This window comes from Leucoraja erinacea, chromosome 3 (assembly GCF_028641065.1).
Source record: "Leucoraja erinacea ecotype New England chromosome 3, Leri_hhj_1, whole genome shotgun sequence".
Classification (NCBI taxonomy): Eukaryota; Metazoa; Chordata; class Chondrichthyes; order Rajiformes; family Rajidae; genus Leucoraja; species Leucoraja erinaceus.
Genome location: NC_073379.1, coordinates 23088254 through 23107566, shown reverse-complemented (window position 1 = coordinate 23107566; position 19313 = coordinate 23088254).

Here is a 19313-nt window from a genome sequence, read left to right as displayed (position 1 = left end):
CCGGAAGGGACGGGTAAGTCCAAGAAAAGAGTTATTTCCCAGACAGACACCAGCAACCTCTCCTCGTCGGAGGATGAGGCGACATCAAGGACCGACAGAGGCAGAGGAAGAAAACGGGTGATGAAAAGGGAAAGGTCGCGCCTATTGTCCCCCAAAGGGGGGAAAGGTCGCGCCTATTGTCCCCCAGCTCCAGGAGACGGGGAGCAGTGCAGCGGCCAATGGGCCACAGCTACGGGAGACTGGGAGCACTGAATCAGCCACCGTACCCCAGCTACAGGAGACGGGGAGGGGGCAGTGCACCCAAAAGGGGGTGGTTCAAGGAAGGTCCCGATGACAACTCCGGTTACGCCAGAGGAAACCCCCCTCCTTGAGGATGCCGGAAAGGTGCTGCAATTCACCAAAGCGGTGGGCATGAGAGGACAAGATGACGGTCAGTGACTCTAAAGGACAATGGAGCTAAAACTAGAATCATTAAACGTGCTCAGTGTGAAGAACACTGTGCGATGTGCGAACGCCTTGCTGTATCTGGCCAAGGTCAAGGCGGACGTGACTTTCCTGCAGGAGTGTGGGCTGCCACACCTCCGCTGCTATCGCAGGTGGTCGCGACGGTGGCCCCATGGACTGTCGGTGTGGTCGGGGGGGGCAATGACTGTTGTGCTTCCGGTCTGGGGATCTTGCTGCGCCATCACTGAGGTCAGGGAGGTGGTTGGGGGTTGTCTCCTCGTGGTGGATGTAATGTACCATGGCTCTCCGCTCCGGCTGATTAATGTGCACGCCTCACCCATGCGGAACAAGCGGCTGCCCGTTCTCCAACAGCTCCCACCGCTGCTGGCCATGTCCCAGCAGCTCGTTCTGGCCGGTGACTTCAACTGCATCATTGATGCAGCTCGGCGCAGTGCCGACAACAGACTGGACAGCACCTCCAAGCTCCTGATGGAGATGGTAAAAGACGCAAAGCTGCACAACGCCTTCCACGACCCTGCAGGCGGGTCCCAGCCGCGTTTCACCTGGTCGAGATCAGACAGTTCAGTCCGGACACGGATAGACTTCATCGTCACGATGAAGAATTACACGGTCAGACACCGACCTCACACCGGTGTTCTTCTCTGACCACTGCCTCCTTCAGGCTTCTTGTCACCTACAGGAGGACGTGAAGGCAGGCAGAGGGAGGTGGAAGTTAAATGTGAAGCTGTTGACCCCAGAGACCATTGAGGCGCTGAAGAGGGACTACGCATGTTGGAGAACTGTGAGGCCCCTCTTTGATTCCCCGACACTCTGGTGGGAAGCAACCAAGGAGAAAATCAAGAGGTTCTTCATATTTAAAGAAGTTCAGAGAGCAAGACAGAGTCAGAGGGACTTGTGTCAATTCCAGACGGATTTGCAGCGATTGCTCCTTTTGCAGCCGAGAGGGGTGGATGTGAGGGAGGAACTTTGAGAGTTGAAAGGCCGGCAAGCTCGGCTCTTTACCTCTGAATCCTCCAAGATCATCTTCCGATCCAGGGTCCGCCATGTGGAGCAGGATGAGACGTGCTCATGCTTCTTCCATAAGGTTCACAGGGGGATGAACAGCCTTAGGGAGGAGGACGGCAAGGTAACATCCTTACAGACAGATATGCTGAGGATCTGCAAATCCTTTTATACCGATTTGTATGACAAAAGGCCACAGACAGCACCGCCTCCCAGAACTTCCTGTCCTCTATCACAGAGGTCTTGGAGGACAGCAAGCGGGAGAGTCTGGACCAACCACTGACCTTAGAGGAGCTGACTGGCTCCATCAATTCTTTTGACTTGAGTAAAACTCCTGGAAGCGATGGCTTACCGGCCGAGTTGTATTCGGCTCTGTGGGACTGGGTGGGCCTGGACCTGCTAGAAGTGTACAACGACATGCTTCTATCCGGCAGCATGTCAGACTCCATGAGGAAGGGCAGCATCACCCTAATCTACAAGCAGAAGGGGGAGATGAAGGATTTAAGGAATTGGAGACCCATCACATTGTTGAATATAAGATCCTGTCTAAGGCCATCGCCAACCGGGTCAAGTCTGCTCTGGGACGGGTGATCCACCCGAATCAAACCTGTGCTGTACCTGGCAGGAAAATCTCAGACAGCCTGGCACTGCTGAGAGATACCATTGCCTACGTGCAGGACTGACGGGTGGATGCCTGCCTAGTCAACTTGGACCAGGAGAAGGCCTTCGACATGATATCGCACACACAATGTGTCAGTCAGCTGGACATTGCCGCACCACCTGTCGTTCGTGTTAAGGTTCTTCCGGACAACACCTTTGACCACAAGTCCATCGGGCAGTGGTCAGCACGGAACGTCCTGCAGGCACTGCAGGGAAATGACTCCATGGATCCTGTGGCGTGGTTCCCAGAGCAGACTGCCCAGCTTGTCTGGCAAAATGCCTCATCGCCAGAACTCACCAAAAAGCACCAAGACCTGGCTTGGCTGGCGGTGAAGGGAGCCCTCTCAGTCAGATCATTCCTGCACCGTCTGAACCTCACTACCAGCGCACGCTGACCTCGGGACAGCTGCCATGGAGAGGAGACGGTTGCCCACCTCTTTGCAGAGTGTGGATTTGCAAAGAGAGTCTGGAGAGGTCTGGAAGGGTCCCTGTCATGGTTTATTCTGAAATGCTCCGTCACAGAGGATTCTGAGATTTACGGACTGTTCCCAGGGACACATTCAGAGATTGACATCGAGTGTTGCTGGAAGGTCATCAACTCGGTGAAAGACGCTCTTTGGTCAGCCCGAGCGTTGTTCACCACCCAGCAGAGCGAGATGTCCTTCGGGGAATGTTGCCGACTGGCCCGCTGCAGACTGCAGGAGTACGTGCTGAGGGACGCACTGAAGCTTGGTGCAGCCAACGCCAAGGCTCGGTGGGGGAGGACCACAGTCTAGGTTCCTTCTGCTGCTGGACATGGGGGGCAGGGTTCGGTGGAGACGCCCCTCAAAATAAGGGAGGGGATTCCCCACCAGTGGGCCACATGAGTGGCAAGAGTGGGGGATACATTTGTAGAATTTGAGCAATGTATGTTGACTGTATTGAATATTTTGTATAGCCTCCGAAAATGTCGAATGAATTTTTTGCACGGTTCATGTATTGGATATTTATTACCTGAATAAAGTCTATTTTGAAATTTAATAAAAAGGTTCAGCATCTCCTCCAAAAGGTTGCAGTGGCGCAGATGGTAAAGCTGCTGCTCTGTAAACTGCTACCAAGTGAGTAGGGAGTGGTTGAGAAGATGGGGTACTGATGTGAATGGGTGTTTGATGGTTGCCATGAACTTGGTGGGCGAAATGAATGTTTCTTTCAATTTAAAAATGTCTATGCTGTATCTTAAAAATTTAAAGTATTACATAGATTACATTACTCTAAAACAAAACTAAATAGAATTTTCCCACATATCTCTCCTATTTGTGATAAATGTCAGCATTTAGAGGCTAACAATGCATATTTTTGTAAATTGTATAAAAATCAAAAATTTCTGGATTGATATTTTTAGAATAATTTCTGAAGTTGTCAACACCCAATTGGATCCCAACTCAAAACTAATAATACTAGGAATATCAGAACAAAGCCTAACACTTACAACAAGCCAAAGAACACTTACAACAAGCCAAAGAACATTTACAACAAGCCAAATAAACTTCCTCGACTATGGTATAATAACTGGGAAAAAATTAATATTAACATTTTGGAAAGGTCCTATAACCCCCACAATTAAAATGTGGATTATGGAAATGTCGGAGACCTTACATTTGGAAAGAACTAGACTTGTCTTAATGGACAAACAAGAACTTTTTGTATGGTCTCCATTTATTGACTATTTGAAGAGGTAGATTGGTTCAGCACGGGAATCTAACTGAAGCTTGAACTCAGATGAATAGTTATAATTTATAACTTACGAACCTATCTCCAATGATGAATTATTAGTAAATTATTCCATTCTTCTTTAATCATGTCTTTTTTTTTCTCTCTTATTCTCTATCTATATAAAAAAAAAACTAGAAGCAGAATCAATACACAACTGATAATATTATTAATGTACGACTGATATACATGAAATGTTTTTATTATGATATGTGCTTGCTTCTAATAAAAATATATAAAAAATAAAAAAAAAGTATCTTTCCATTTAAAAAAAATAGTGCTCCCTCCGAACACATGGCTGACTTTTATGGTCAAGACGCAGCAGGTGTCTATGAAACCACAAGCATCTACTACTAAGTGAGTCGCGGTTGGATATCACTCATCACCAATTCTACTTTTCTGTAGGCATTTCTTCTTCACTGTGCTCCAGTGCTCAAAGCTCAGATCTTGCAAGGATATATCCGGATGTGATATGCACAGGAGCATGGGTTTCCACAGGTTTGCCCAGCTTGATGTACAGTGCATTCAGAAAGTATTCAGACCCCTTCACTTTTTCCCACATTTTGTTACGTTACAGCCTTATTTTAAAATTAATTAAATTCATTTTTTGATCATCAATCTACACACAATATGAAGAAGCAAAAACAGATGTTTAGAAATTTTTGCAAAGTAATTAAAAAGAAATAACTGAAACATCACATTTACATAAGTATTCAGACTGTTTGCTATGACACTCAAAATTGATCTTAGGTTCATCCTGTTTCCATTGATTATCCTTGAGATGTTTCTACAATTTGATTGGAGTCCACCAGTGGTAAATTAAATTGATTGGACATTATTTGGAAAGGCACACAGCAAAAACCAAGCCATGAAGACAAAGGAGTTGATTGTAGACCTCCGAGACAGGATTGTGTCGAGTCACAGATCTGGGGAAGGGTATAAAACAATTTCTGCAGCATTGCAAATCCCGAAGAGCACAGTGGCCTCCGTCATTATTAAATGGAAGAACTTTGGAACCACCAGGACTCTTCATAGAGCTGGCCGCACGGCCAAACTGAGCAATTTGAAAGATGAATGGAGCAAAGTACAGAGAGATCCTTGATGAAAACCTGCTCCAGAGCATTCTGGACCTCAGACTGGGGCAGAGGTTCACCTTCAGACAGGACAAGATCCTAAGCACACAGCCAAGACAACGCAAGACTGGCTTTGTGACAAGTCTGAATGTCCTTGAATGGCCCAGCCAGAGCCCGGACCTAAACCCGATCGAACATCTCTGGAGGGAGCTGAAAATATCTGTTCATCGATGCTCTCCATCCAACCTGACAGAGCTTGAGAGGATCTGCAGAGGAGAATGGAAGAAAGTACCTAAATACTGGTGTGCCAAGCTTGTAGTGTCATACCCAAGAAGACTTGAGGCTGTAATCGCTGCCATAGGAGCCTCAACAAAGCACTGAGTAAAGGGTCTTAATACTTATGTAATTGTGATATTTCAGTTATTTATTTTTAATTACTTTGCAAAAATTTCTAAACACCTGTTTTTGCTTTTTTTATTAAGGGGTATTTTGCGTAGATTGATGATAAAAAAGAATTTAATCAATTTTAGAATAGAACGTAACTAAATGTGGAAAAACTGAAGGGGCCTGAATACTTTCTGAATGCACTTTATCAACTACAGAAGTTACTGAATTGCCAACATTACAAAAAAATTGTACTGTGACTGTTTAACATACTACAGCTGAATGCAGACAAGAGCATTTCACCAAGTAATAATCTGTGCATTATTTCTGCATGTCTTTTTTTAACTGCTAGAAGAACTCAGTGGGTCAAGCAGCATCTGTGGAGAGAAATGGGCAGCTGATATTTTGGGTTGGGATCCTTCTTCAGATTCTGCTTCACCTGCTTGTTCTACTATCATGTTGTTGTATCTCGCATGCAAGGGCAAGAATTACGCTGTAGAAACAAAGAACTGCAGATGCTGGTTTATACCAAAGATAGACAAAATAGTACTGGAGTAACTTAGCGAGTCAGGCAGCAAGTCTGAAGAAGGGTCCTGATCTGAAACGTCCATAAATACTTTTTCTATAGAGATGCTGCTTGACCTGCTGATTTACTCCAAGAATTACTCTGTCCATTTCCTTTCTCAGATGCTGCCTGACCCACTGAGTTCCTCCAGCAATTTGTTTATTGCTCAAAATTCCAACATCTATCCTATCATCTAAATTAAATCTCCTCTTGCCCTTCTAAATCTTAATGAGTATAGCATAGTGTTTCTCAAATTCACTTCCTACTACAACTCATCCGTCTCAAGAGTTAATCTAGTGAGTTGACACTGCATTGGTTACAAGAACAAATCTATCCTCTTTTTAAGTATGGACACTAACTTGCATGTGGTGCTCTAAATGAAACTCACCAAAGGCTTCTGTAATCTAGGATTTTACAAGATATGGTGTGCAGTTTAAGATTTGTTTTAAGTGGCTGGATCTTGTGTACTTAGAAGAAGATGATGCAAGGTGATGAATGCATTGGTTATGATCCTCCAAAGTTCCCCAGGTTTTGGAAAGGTCCCAGTAGATTGGAAAGCTGCAAGAAAGGAACAAGGCTGAAAATGGGAAACTTTAAACTACTCAGCCTGATATCCGATATGTAATCTATTATTTGGGGTAATTTAGAAAGTCACAATGCAATCAGGTTAAGTCAACATGGTTTAATGTAAGGAAAGTTTTATTTCACAAATTTGATTGAGTTCTTTGAGGATGCAAAGGGAAGGGTGGACCCCGGGGAACATGGGCTAAAGAGGGCTGACGACGGTTCGCGGGAGGACCGGAATGGAGGCGACAGCTGCAATGGGCGTTTGTGGCCAGCTACACCTGCGACAGGAAAATTGTGCCAAAATTGAGCCTCTTGCATATAGACGCAGTGGGCTGTTCTGTACATCCTGTACAAACTGGGGGATTCTGCTTATGTATGATGATGGTTTTGCTGATCTGTATGCAAAAAAAGTAGTATTTCACTCTACCTTGGTACGTGTGATAATAAAGGAACCATTGAAACCATATTGGGGTACAAGTAGATATAATATATTTAGATTTGAAAAAGGATGAGCTGCCACCTATAAGATTGCTGCAAAAGGTAAGAGAGTTGTGGCAACAAATTCACATAGGGTTAGCTAACATACAGAAGATTAGCTAGTTAACAGAAACAAGTAAAAATTTGCCTTTTTTTTAGTCTGGTAAACTATAAACTAGCAGAGTACCAGAGGGATGGAATTAAGTGTATTGAACCTGACTTACCAACAATGCAAAGGTAGGTAGCAAGTGGTGACGAAGCATGACAAATCTGCCAGTTGTATGGATAGGTTAAATGAACAGCTTAAAATTAGTCAGATGGAATGTAATGTAAGGAAATGTACATAGTTCTCACTCACAAAACACAGAAAGTAAGCAGCATATACAACAATAAAGAAGCAAACTAGAATATATTAACCATCATACAAGGATTATGGAGTATAAAAGTGAGGAACTGCACAGGACATTGGTGAGACCATACCTGGTATACTGCCTCCAGTTTTGGTCAAATTTAACAAGGAGACCAGTATACTTGTATTGGACAATGTTCACAGAAGGCTCATTATGTTCTGGCATAAATTATGTGGAAATTATCTTATGTGAAAAGGTTGAGCTGGCTGAGTCCATAAATTTTAATTTAGGAGCTTGAGAGGTAGTTTTATTAAAATACTAGACTAAGTGGGACCAAATGGATTCTTGGGGTGACAGCTCAGTCACTCAAGCCTGATGTGCTGGCAGCTCACTCATGGCTGGTGGGCAAGCAATTGACACGGCTATTACTTGAAATTCCATTTCAAGCAGGGTGCAAGGCCACCAAATTCAAATGCGTTTCCTACCATTTCAAGCAGGGTGCAAAGCCACCAAATTCAAGTGCAGTTTCCGACCATTTCAAGCAGGGTGCAAGGCCACCAAATTCAAGTGCAGTTTCATACCACTTCATGCAGGGTGCAGGGCCACCAAACTTGTGCAGTTTCCTACCACTTCAAGCAAGGTACAAGGCCACCAAATTCAAGTGCAGTTTCATACCACTTCAAGCAGGGTGCAAGCCAACCGAATTGAAGTGCAGTTTCATACCATTTCAAGCAGGGTGAAACCACCATAAAATCACACAAAACACCACACTCACAGTAGACATTCAGTGTGTTCAGTTGATTCACAGCTTAGACAGAGTCATGACTTCTCCCTTCCCCATCTTGCAGAGACTGAGCCACACCCACACTTCCGGGTTTTATAATCCCTCCCCCCTCCCACCGGAAGGGGCATAGCTTTCATGGCGTGATTGACAGGAGAGAGATTCTCAGCATTTTTTTAAACACTAATAACACTTTTATTTTTCATTGATGGGAATAATCCTCTGCACCTGATGAGCGGAGGGGGACTGAGTAAGATATGTAAAAAATCACAGCCGTAAGTGGTAGCATTTTATCTAAAATCAATATACAGTGCAAACAGGAAGTTGTCCAGTTACCACCACCAACAACCATTTGCAGTGCAGCATTTCAAAGCAGTTACCACCACCAACAACCATTTGCAGTGCAGCATTTCAAAGCAGTTACCACCACCAACAACCATTTGCAGTGCAGCATTTCAAAGCAGTTACCACCACCAACAACCATTTGCAGTGCAGCATTTCAAAGCAGTTACCACCACCAACAACCATTTGCAGTGCAGCATTTCAAAGCAGTTACCACCACCAACAACCATTTGCAGTGCAGCATTTCAAAGCAGTTACCACCACCAACAACCATTTGCAGTGCAGCATTTCAAAGCAACCACATTTTCATTTTCAAACCACATTAAGGGCACTCACAGTTGAGTAGACATGTGTTCAGTGTTATTCACAGTTCAGAGAGACGTGACCCTCTCGCTTCCTCCATCTTGCAGAGACTGAGTGAGGCACAACTCTTCCGTTTTTTATAGTCCCACCCCCCTCCCACCAGCAGGGGCAGCAGAGAGAATGTCAACATTTTTAAAACATTAATAACTCTTATTTTTCACCGATGGGAAAAATCCTCTTGTCCTGCGCAGCAGAGGGGGACTCTGAGTAAGATGACCAAAAATCACAGCCGCAAGTGGCAGCGTTTTTTTCAAAAATCATGAAACAGAAAAACAGGAAGTGGTCAAGATCTTACTTTTAGTAATATAAGATAAGATCTGAGCAGGCTTGTCAGGTGTTCTCCCTTGTGTAAAAAGGTGGAACTCATTGAAGACAAAAATGAAGAAGAATTTATTCTCTCAGAGTGTCTTGAATCTTTAGATTTTTCCATCACAGAAATCTGTTGAGGCAAACATTGATTATATTTAACAGTGAGATCGTTTTTTTTTAAGTAGAAGGGAATCAGCATGAAAGTGGATTAAGACCAAGAACAGTTCTTTCATGATTCATTGAAGGCAGGACTGTTTCTTGCATTCTTACAATCTTGCAAAGACTTCCTTTTTTTGCACTTCAACCTCCTTGCAATAAAGTTCATGAACAACACCAGACTATCAAAATAGACACTCTTTTCTCAGCTGTATGGAAAGAGATTACCCGCTGGGCAACGGTTACTTTATTGTCACATGTACCAAGATACAGTGAAATTCTTTGTTTTGCATACAATTCTGCTAAAATCATACTATACATAAACAGAATCATACATAAGTACAAGAGTATAATGTAAGAATGGTAGATTAAAAATCGCTGAGGCAGAACACAAAGAGTCATCTAGTTTCTGGCGCCATCTTATACCCTTTAAGTTTCTAGTTCTTAGAGATATAGAGTCTTATTTTATTTTGCAAAGTGCAATTAAACCACGCATGGATACAACAGGTAGTGCAAAAAGAGAAATGAAAGACAATGCGGAATATAATGTTATAGCTCCAAAGGAAATGCAGATTATAGAAAGTGCAAGGGACACAATGAGGTGGTTTGGGAGAATGTGACTATATTCTTAGCATCTGAGAGTCTAATGACAGAAAGAAAGCAGCTGCTTTTGTACCTGGTGGGAAATGTTTTCAAGTTTGTATTTTGTAGTGGAGAAAAGTACAAGGGTAACTTAGCAGGTCAGGCAGCAAATCTGAAGAAGGGTCCTGATCCGAAACATCATCCATCCTTTTTCTCTAGAGATGCTGCTTGACCCGCTGATTTACTCCAAGAATTACTCTGCCCATTTCATTTCTCAGATGCTGCCTGACCCACTGAGATCCTCCAGCAATTTGTTTATTGCTCAAAATTCCAACATCTTGTTTCATGAATGTGCTGGCTTAATTGATGGGCGATGGTTATAATTTCTGCTCAAAAGGAGAAGAGAGAAGTGGGAATGACCATGGTCCTTGTTTATGTAACTGCTGACCTGGGGCAAAGCAAAGTAGAGTTTGGCTGGATTTGATCGGGAAGGGTGGAAGGGTTGGTGAGGGAGAGAAGGAGACTAATGTGCGTGATGGACTGGGCCGTGTTCACAGCTCTTTCTCTGCAATTTCTCGCGGCCTTGGGCAGAGTAGTTGACAAATCTACATGATTGACACATCTGCAAGAAAATGTTCTACTGCTCTGCCTGAAACAGCTCAATCAGAGCTCTATGTTGTGTCAATGCAATTTGATAAGAATTAAATTTACTTGGTTTGCATTGAAAATTATTACTTTCAGTTCAGTATCTATTTTCTGACTCACATTGTTTGGGCACGGTGGACACTTGCAAACTGTATGATTACATCCAATTAGGCAGAAGATTGACAGCACCTTACCGAGGCTGAACACCATTTGTGTTGGAAGGAACTGCATCTGCTGTTTTAAACCGATGAGAGACACAAAATGTCTGAAGATGGGTTGCGACCCGAACCATCAGCTATTCCTTTTCTCCAGAGATGTTGCCTGACCCAGTCAACACCATTTGATTGTGTTTTTTTTAAAGAGATCATTCTGCAAACACTCAGCATGCATGGCAGTATCTGTGGAAAGAGAAAGAGAAAAGGCTTCAAATCAAGGACTATTGAAAGCAGTATCTGCTTTTTTCAATTTTTCACCTTTTAACTGAACATTACAAAGATGTACAAACATGGGTCAAAGACAGGTCAAAATTCCTTCCACATTAACCCAACAACGGTAATATTTTTCCACAAGGTTTTTCTTTATGATCATTTGCTGTTGTAAATATGATACTTCTCTGGGATTTCTGCTGATTTAATCCTGAAGTTCCTTGCCAGGAATGGCAAGGAAAGCCAAAGAAAATTCAAACCAAAAGCACATTAGTTTGGAAAACAACACTCGTGTGGTCAACAAATTTCCCCACCCCCCACAGCGAGTAAGCCAGCTCGTTAATGAAACAAGAATCCTTTTTTCTCCTGTACAGAGTGCAGAGTACAAACTAGCATCATTGCCATTGCTGGCTGCACGATTGTGCATTCCTTCACACCGTAGCACAGATATTTTTGGAACACTTTCCCAACAAAATTGTAATGGGTGACGTTCAGCTTCTGCCTGCAAACTGGGAAAGTACCAATTAGTCTTTCAAGTTGAATAGAAACCTCACGTCCATCATGCATTACTTGGCCCTGCAAAATATAAGACAAGGCAGGTACATTGATAGTTACATTTATTGAGGGATATGGGGCCAAACACAGGAAAGTGGGTCAAACTCAGGTGGCAACTTGGTTAACATGGAAAACTTGCCCCAAAGAGCCTGTTTGTGTGATGAATAAGTGTGGTGTCATTACAGAATTTATTCACCCCCAGACGTATTTTGGTAAACCTCTTTTGCAAAGTTTGCAGGCAGACCCCCCTAAATTCCTTCTTAGCTTCTTTTAACATTTGCACTGTATACATCATGCAGGGTTGCGAATTTATCCGCTTTCAAATGCATTAAGTCATTGATTTTCACTATGCTTATCCCATCCCATCCAATATTTTACACTCATCATTCTTAGGTAAAACATCCCATCTTTTAGCTATATTTGTTAATTATGTTGTCGGCTTTGATTTGTCCTGTTTTTTTTTAACTCTCTTCCACTTTCTTCCCACAACTCATGTGGTAGAAACCCATGTGGTTGCAGGAAGAATGTCAAAAGTCCACAAAGACAACTCCAGTGGTCATGATCAAGCCAGGTCTCTAGAGCTGTGAGGTAGCTACAGAGCATTTGAATTCAAACGCAGAGATTTCCTTGAATTATGTAGAGATCTGATGAGACTGCATTTATAGAACAGTATAGCACAGGAACGGGCTCTTCAGCCCCCAATGTCTGTGTCAAACATAATACCTACCGGAACTTATCTAATCTGTCTGCACATGATTCTATTCCTTGCATTTCCGTGTGCCTATCCAAACGACTCTAGCACCACTATTGTGTGTGCCTCCACTACCACCCCTGGCAATGTTCCAGGCCCCCACCTTAATTTGGAACATTGTATACAGATCTGGTTTCCCTATCAAAGTGAGTATATTTTACAATGTAGGGGTGTAGCGAGGAATTTCTTTCTGAGTTAGACACAAGATGCTGGAGTAACTCAGCGGGTGAGGTAGCATCTATGGAGAGAAGGAATGGGTGACGTTTCGGGTCAAGACCCATTTTCAAACTGATGTCGGGGCGGGGGGGGAGGGAAAGATAGAAAGTGGGCGGAGACAGTAGGACTTGAAGGAGAACTGGGAAGGGGGAGGGGAATGTGGGAGAAAGCAAGAATGACGATTAATTTTGTAGAAGCATACAACATTCCGACAGGGATGACAGGGTGCCGATATTTTCCCTGGCTAAGGAGCCTTTAACCAGGAATAACAGCCTGAAAATAAAGGTTTGGACTTTCAGGACACAGATATGAAGACATTTCATCACGCAGAGGGTGGCAAATCTTTGAAATTCACTACCCAGGAAGATTGCAGAGTTTCACTTATTGAGTATATTCAAAACGGAGATCAATATATTTTTAGATACTTAGCAAATTAAGGATATGGTTAGTGTAAGAGATTGGTGCGCTGGTAAAACACCACCCATTATCTTATTGAACAGCTGAGCAGGTATGTGGGGCCAACTGGCCTACTCCTGCTTCTACTGCTAATGTTCTAATGTTACCTTGTGCAACCATTATGTAGACTATAATAAACTTGAAAGGACATTTAGACAGGTACATGGATAGAAAATATTTAGAGGAATATGGGCCAGGGACGAGCAAATGGGACTACCTTTGATGTGGCATCTTGGTCAGCATAGTCAGGTTGTGCCTGTTTCCTTGCTGTATGACCCTATATACTCTATATCAAATCCTTATGGAAAATAAAGAGTTAATTGTGGAGACACAAAATGCTGGAGCAACTCAGCGGGTCAGGCAGCATCCCTGGAGAACATGGATAGGTGACATTTCGGTGACAGGGCTCTGGTGAGACCGCACCTGGAGTATTGTGTGCAATTTTGGTCTCCTAATTTGAGGAAGGACATTATTGCTATTGAGGAAGTGCAACGTAGGCACACCAGGTTACTTCCCAGGATGGTGGGACTGACATATCTTTTTCTTCTTGCGTTTGAGGCAGCAGAAGTCTGCAGCAGGGTGATGCCATCCGGTTCGACATCCGTAGGTGCCCACCCTAAAAGGGTGCTACTGCTGTCTCTGTTTGTTGTCGTTCACTTGACTGAGGTCAGTTGACAGGGCTCACCACGGGGAGGTCGACAACATGAGCCCCGGACTGACATATGACGAAAGAATGGATCATCAGAGCTTGTATTCACTGGAATTTAGAAGGATGAGAGGAGATTAAAAAAAACATAAAATTCTTAAAGGATTGGACAGGCTAGATGCAGGAAAAATGTTCCCGATGTTGGGGGAGTCCAGAACCAGGGGTCAGTTTAAGAACAAGGGGAAGGCCATTTAGGACTGAGATAAGGACAATATTTTTCAGCCAGAGAGTTGTGAATCTGTGGAATTCTCTGCCACAGAAGGCAGTGGATGCCAATTCACTGGATGTTTTCAAGAGAGAGTTAGATATAGCTCCTAAGGCTAACTGAATCAAGGGATATGGGGGAAAAGCAGGAACGGGGTACTAATTTTAGATGATCATATTGAATGGAGGTGCTGGCTCAAAGGGCCGAATGGCCTACTCCTGCACTTTTTTTTTTCTATGTTTCGGGTTGGGATCCTTCTTCAGAAGTTAATCATGGGTTTGTGCATTCTGATCTGTTCACTGTTTGTTTAAGAATACATTGCTGATTGATATGAAATTTGGTTGAAACCACAAGCAGAAAATGGGGATGAAGGTATGAACTGTAATACCTGTTTTATTAAATATTTTCCAAAATGAGTTGAATAGTGACAGGCACACAGTCATCTTAGTTTCTGCTTCTAATTTGACCAAAAATCAATTCCTATTTCTCAAAACACCTCATCAAACGTTGACAACCTAATAATATCCATTGCAAATACAATGTGCTACATCTCCGCAACGAGCTTTATAAAAGTGAGGCAAGTATCAGCAGTAAGTTCAGCAGGAGGTTGGAATTTCCTGTGACAGCTGGAATGTGTTAAAGAGGGCAAATGCTTGGCCTGATAACAGACAAATGCCTGTTGATGTGTGTGTGTTAGCTTTGGTATGTTAGCCTTCATTGCAAAAGGATTTGAGGCTTGTGGCTAAGGGGATCAGAGGGTATGGAGATAAGGTAGGTACGGGATACTGAGTTGGTGAGACCACACCTGGAGTATTGCGGTGCAGGCTTTGGTCTCCAAATCTGAGGATTTCTATGTTTCTATTATTGCCATAGAGGGAGTGCAGAGACGGTTCAACAGACTGATTCCTGGGATGTCAGGACTGTCTTATGAAGAAAGACTGGATAGACTTGGTTTATACTCTCTAGAATTTAGGAGATTGAGAGGGGATCTTATAGAAACTTACAAAATTCTTAAGGGGTTGGACAGGCTAGATGCAGGAAGATTGTTCCCGATGTTAGGGAAGTCCAGGACAAGGGGTCACAGCTTAAGGATAAGGGGGAAATCCTTTAAAACCGAGATGAGAAGAACTTTTTTCACACAGAGAGTGGTGAATCTCTGGAACTCTCTGCCACAGAGGGTAGTTGAGGCCAGTTTTTTGGCTATATTTAAGAGGGAGTTAGATGTGGCCCTTGTGGCTAAGGGGATCAGGGGGTATGGAGAGAAGGCAGGTACGGGATACTGAGATGGATGATCAGCCATGATCATATTGAATGGCGGTGCAGGCTCGAAGGGCCGAATGGCCTACTCCTGCACCTAATTTCTATGTTTCTATGTGTGTTTGAGTGTGTGTGTACATGTGTGGCTCTGTTATCAAAGAAAACATTATTTTCACAATTCTGAGAAAGAGCACACTCACATATTTTATTCATGATGTATTGCATGATGTAATATGATTCAATTTCTAAGGGCCTGCTACAAAGCCTGTTTGTCAGGGAACATCCAATTGTAAAGAAGATAACCTTCTGATCAGCTCTCCACTATCGAACGTGTAGCATGAAACCTTTGTTACTTGTTTATCTTTGCCTTGATTTTCTTGAGATCACATGAATCCTGTTTTGGAAAGGAAGCATAACCAATAATTGAATGCACAATATGTTGCATACTGCTAAATAGTTGCCAACATAGTTTGGGAATATTCATGTTTTCTGGAGTTTGGTTGTAAAGTTGCCAACTAGTTTGTGAATATTAGTTTCATAAGGCCTCAGACCTGGCACATGGTCTGCCACAGCAGTGATATGCTCCTTGATTGGAGTCATACAGCACGGAAACGTGCCCTTTGGCCCAACTTCCCCATACCGACCAAGATGTCCCATCTACACTAAATTCCACCTGCACACGTTTGGCCCATTTATCTCTAAGCCTTTCCTGTCCATGCACCTGTGTTAATGTATTTTAAATATTGTTATGTATCTACCTCAACTATCTACTCTGGCACCTCATTCCATATACCCACTACCCACTGTGTGAAAAAGTTGCCCCAGATTAATTTTAAATCTTTCCCCTCTCACCCTCTATGTCTTCTGTTTCCTGATTCTAGGTAAAAGACTGTTTATCTACCCTACCTATTCCCCTTGTGATCTTATACATCTCTATAAGATCACCTTTCATCCTCCTGCGCTCCAAGGTATAAAGTTGTAGCCTGCTCAACCTCTCCCCATAGCTCAGGCCCTTAAGTCTTGGCAATATCCTCGTAAATCTTCTCTGCACTCTTACCAGCTTAACAGCATCTTTCCCATAGCATTAGGAAACTGACTAGATACTCCATTAACTGAGTAGGTATCTCAAACAGAGAGACTCTGGAGTAAACAGTAGGTACATAGCTACCCAAAAGTGGTGACGGGCTTGCCTTCATCAGTCATGGCGTTATTTATTCCAATATCGTATCACAACTGTAGAAGTTGCTGAAGCTACAGTTGGAATATTGTTGCCCAGCTACAGGAAGGATATCATTAAACTGGAAAGATGCAGAAAAGATTCACAAGGATATTGCCAATACTGGAGGGTTATAAAGAGAGCCTGAATAGGCTGGGACTTTGTTCCCTGGAGCATAGGAGGCTGAGGGATGACCTCAGAGGGATTTAACAGAATGAGGAGCATAAAGAAAGTGAATGGTCGTAGTCTTTTTCCCAGGGCAGGGGGAGACCAAAACATAGATTTAAAGTGAGAGAAGAAAGATTTAAAAGAACCTGAGGGGCAACGTTTTGACCCAGAGGATGGTGAGTATGTGGAACAAGTTGCCGGAGGAAGAAGTAGAGGTGGGAATTTTGACAATGTTAAAATGACATCTGGACAGATTTATGGATAGGAAAGGTTTAGAGAGATCTGGGCCAAACGTAAGCAAATGGGGCTAGTTCAGGTTGGCATCTTGGTCAGCATGGATGAGTTGGGCTGAAGGGCCTGTTTCCATGCTGTATGCTCCTCTGACTATGAGTACATAATGGTACATAATCAGAATGTCTCACGCTCAATGTCTGGTTTTGATGGGTTAAACATATCAGTGAGTGTTACATTATTCTTCCCATATGGCTTTGCTGGATATTTCCCTCAGGGTTACATAAGCACATAAATTGCCACATGTGGTGAAACGTTGTAAAATCATGTGCAGTGTCAGATTTTGTCCTTTAAATTATGGCAAAAAAGAAACTGCAAGAGAGTAGATGCTATTTCTGTGATGGGACAATTGCAGAATTTGTATAGATAACATAAAAGTGCTAAAATGCCTTCTTAATCTAACTAATCAAAGTAGGTAGCTACTCGTTTAAAAAAAAAATCTCTGCTGAGTTGTTATCAAAACGAATTTCATACAAGCACAGCTTGTAGTACAGCTGCCTCACAACTCCAAAGACCTGGGTTCAGCCCTGACCCTGGGTGTCGGCTGAGTTGCATTTGCCTGTCCTCCCTGTGACCATGTGGGTTTCCTCCAGGTACTCCCACTTCCCACATGGGATCATTGTAAGTTATAAATTACACATTAATGGGTGGGTGAATAATAGGAACTGGGGGGGAGCTGAAAGGGTTGTGGGGAAAATAAAGGGTATGAAGGTAAGATTAGTGTAAAAAGGTTTTGATGTGAACGATGAGAAACGGCCTGTTTCTGTCGTGTATGACACCATCTGTTTCTGTGGCCACGGCTTTAAAATTGACAAGTTGAAGAATATTTCATTCTTGGGAGAATGAGAAGGTCAGTGGAAGCATTACACATCTGGGTGTGCCTCAAAAAAGTTTCAGTGTCAGTATGTCAGAGGAGACTGTCAGCCAAAATCTGATTCCAAAGGGACATTTTTTGTGCAATTGTTTTGTTTTACAACTATTAATTTTAAAAAATGTGTCCAATCAGCATTTATTGTACACGTGCGATCGGCGTTGACAAGCTCACTGTTGAACCATTGCATTCTTTGAGGTGAAGATATTCCCACAGTGCGATTTGAGAGGGGAATTGAAACAGGCGGTATTTCCGTCTGCCTTTTGCCACCAGATGGCTACGGGAATGGGCTTCCTGCAAAGAACCTCTTGCTACACTGATTCAGTCATTTTCAGGATTGGGATGTTGCTGGACAGGCAATGCACATGTACATGTATCCATCCTTAATTGACCTTGAGAAAACGATGGTGAGCTGCCTTTGTGAACCTAGTACTTTTACTTGTACCCAGTACTAAAAGTACACAGTACGTTTTACCAGAATTCTGCCTGAATTGGACAGTTTCAGCAACAGGGTGAGGTTAGGTCGTTTTGGATTGTTTTCTCTAGAAGTTTGGAGGTTTGAAGGGAGACCTGATAGAAGTATATAAAATGATGAGACATAGATAGGGTGGACCTTTTTCAGAACCTATTTCCCAGGGTGGAAATGTCCAATGCTAGACGGCATAGCTGTGGGGGAATTTATTTTTTTACATAGTGGGTGGTGGAGGCCTGGAATACATTGCCAGGGGTGGTGGTGGAGGCAGATTAAGAGGCTTTTAGATGGAGGTGTAGGAAATGAAATAGAGGAATATGAATCATGTACTTGTGGTAAAGGTGCTGCCACAGTGCTAGTGAGAATGGAGTTCCAGGGTTTGGTCCCAGAATGACTGGGATCTCATGGACACCTACAAAATTCACACAGGACCGGATTAGATGGAAGACGGAAGTTCCACATAGCGAGGGAGTTCATGTCATGATGTAATTGTCTAAAAGATAAAGAGTATTAGCCATTTATGACTGGATTCAAGAGGAATTCGTACTGGGGGGGGGGGGGGGGGGGGGGGGGGGGGGCAGGGGGGGGAGGGGTACTGGATAGGGATCTGAATTTGGATTATCAGCCATGATCATTGACTTCTCTATCTTCAGATAGCCCTTGCTTTCTTTCTTCATCTCCTTCCCAGTTCTCCCACTAGTCTTACTGTCTCCACCTACATTCTATCTTTGTCCCGCCCCCTCCCCTGACATCAGCCTGAAGAAGGGTCTCGACCCGTAACGTCGCCCATTCCTTCTCTCTCTGCCTCACCCGCTGAGTTGCTCCAGCATTTTGTGTCTACCTTCGAATTTAAACCAGCGTCTGCAGTTGTTTCTTACACACAATGGTTGATTTTTACTTGAGCTGTTCTGATGCAAGATCGCCAACATTAAGATCCCTCTTCACTAAACCTTACTTGCTGTTCTAAATCTCAAATGGTAGTGTCTCCTCCGTGGCAATAGAACACTAACATACTTTGATTACATTTTGAATAACAGGCTTGAACAGTGCTTCCTTATATGGCTCAATGAAATAATAGAGATTTATTGCTGGAGCACTCTCAGTTGTTAGGGGATACAGACTCCCTTGGTTTCGTTCTTTTGTTTCCTGTATAGGGTCGTGAAGCAGTGGATCTGAAAGGAAGGTCACAGTTCCCCTAACTTCGCAAGGAGAGAAGAGGTTGACAGCTAATGGCTTTAAATTAGTGAAATAATA